The sequence below is a fragment of the Hyperoodon ampullatus genome (genome assembly GCF_949752795.1).
Source record: "Hyperoodon ampullatus genome assembly, chromosome: 10".
Taxonomy (NCBI): domain Eukaryota; kingdom Metazoa; phylum Chordata; class Mammalia; order Artiodactyla; family Ziphiidae; genus Hyperoodon; species Hyperoodon ampullatus.
This window is the reverse complement of record NC_136923.1, coordinates 103,005,466-103,007,867: the sequence shown is the minus strand read 5'-3', so window position 1 is coordinate 103,007,867 and position 2,402 is coordinate 103,005,466.

The window sequence follows — 2,402 nt, the reverse complement described above, 5'->3', positions numbered from 1 at the left end:
GTGCAGCTGAAGTGCCGGGAAACGAGTGACCTGCAGAGGACTGCAAACAGGCAGGCTGACTGCTCACCGTTCCCAGCCCTTACACGCCAAAATGCTACGTTTCTCCAGAAACAGTTTCCCTATACGTCCCCAGCCACCTGGCTGTGAATGGTTAGTGGTTTCCAAAACTGTCCCGAGATAAGAAATCAGTACAGAAGCTAACGGAAGTAATGTAGCCTTCAAATTAAACAGAGAAAAAGCAGCCAGAAGCCGGGGAGCCGTGGGATTGTGCCACGGGCAGGAAGTCAGTAGAGGCCTGTGGGATGGACGAGAGCAGGAGTGCTGCGCGGGGTGTGAAGATTGCAGAGCCACTTGCGTACAACTGAAGTGAAAGCAGAGACCCAAAAAGTTGTTTTTAGAAGTGAAGTGGTTTTGACATAAGAATGATGTGAGCTGTGTCAGGTTGACATCTCATCTTCCTGGTTGGTAGTCACTCGGAGCTCAGCGTCTGAGGGGTCCTGCAGGGGACGTATCGATAAGAGCAGATGAAGTGACTATATATCATCTGCTATAAATCCCCAGAGTTTGTGAGGACCGTCTGAGAGTTTCAGTCTGGGCAAGGCTCCCCTCTGCCGATCCAAATAGCTCTCCAAGACCTTGGGGCACTAGCTCCTGCCGTGGTAAAGGGGACTCTTCGATCAGCGGTGGTGAAAGCCACATAGCGGCCACCGAAGCATCAGCCTGCCTGGCCACACCAGCAAACTGCCCCAGCATCAAGGGCTTGTATTTGGGGGCTGGCAGCTGGACATCAGCTCTTGGATGGCAAAGTCAAAACTCTTTACTGGCTCATGAAGAGGCATTATCCTGCATGCTACTGGCTTGTGAAATCATTATTATGCCCGCAGTGAACCTGTGTTAAATAAACAGTGGCAAAGACAATCTCAGTCTCTGAGTTTAATATGTCTGCTCCACCCCCAGACAAAATAAAGATACTGAGACCAAGGGGGTAAAGTACAAAGAATTCAGTCATTTGGGTCCCAAGGTCCAGAAACAGCCTCTGCAGTTGAAACTGAGTGCCCCTAAAACCGAGTTTCCTTACCGAGTTTGTGAGTCATCCCTCTGTCCAAAACTTTATTCCCTTTCTTGTCCCCTCTGACCTCAATCCTGGGCTAACTGAGCACTAATCAACCAGAGTCAGATGACTAAAATTGCTGCTGTCGATAACATCGTTTCTGTACTAAAACTGCTATTATAGACATCATTGTTAACGTGCAGACTCAGGTTGTTTCTGCAAAGCAGGATGAGCTCACAGACCCCTGTGCCATGGACCACCTGGCCAGAGAGTTATAAACCAGAGACATCCAATGATTAATAAAAGTCACAAGAGGATAATTAACTTCAGCTTCTTTGTTCTTCCCCTCAAAAAAAAAAAAAAAAAAAAAAAAGCCTGTAACACAAAGATCAATTTGGAGTTGGACCTGAGGCTTGTCCTCCCACTCCCTTGCTTAGTGCCCTGCAATAAATCCTTACTTTGCTGCAAACTCCTGCTGTCAGAATTTGGTTTTCTGCCCCACAGGCACATCAGCCCTTTGCTCAGTCACACAGTCACTGATCAGCAAAGTATAAACTTTTATCAGGTCAATTCCTTACTCTCTGCTCAGCAAACATGTGTGTTCCAGCACACACAGGTGAAAGGAGGGGAAAATGAAGGTGTAAGAAATGTTCAGAGGAAAGATGAACAGCTGCTGGCATTCCAGATAGAGAACACTTCTTTCTTAGGCAGGTGGAGGACCTACCTGGGGGAAATCTACCTGCCTTGGATGCTAGGCTGTGAAGCCTGCTGAGCAGACACACTCAACCCTCACCCAGAGATGTCTAATGAGCCAGGTACAGAGCAGAGACAGCAAGTGCTACCAGGTAAGTAACTTTTTAAGCACACACAGTAAGCCGAGGGGAGGGGAAAGCATCAGTGCACAGCAGTGAGGTCACAAACAAACAATGAATGTTCACAATAACGACCCTGATAAAGTTAATGGCATCAAAGATGATTAAAATACTAGTTACAAATAAAGCCCAAACCTAACAAATGTATCACCTCCTCTGCAATAATGTAACTTTCAAAGAGTAAGTTCAAACCTTGAATTAGCCTTATTCAGTAAAATTAGCCTTCTATGAGTTTTACATGAAATAATTGAATCCGTTTTTTTTTTTTCCAAAAAGGGAAAAACTCTGCATCTTACATGAATTTGGCACCTGGCAAGTTACAAGCAGAAAATGAAAGGAAATCTTAGAATGTACATAAAGGGCGAAATGTGCAAGTTCTCACAAAATATGGTGCAAACTTATTTATTTTAAAATAGAGTTTTTAAAAAATTACAAAACACGACCGCTTAGTATATAAAATCGGGAAAATCATAACTCCA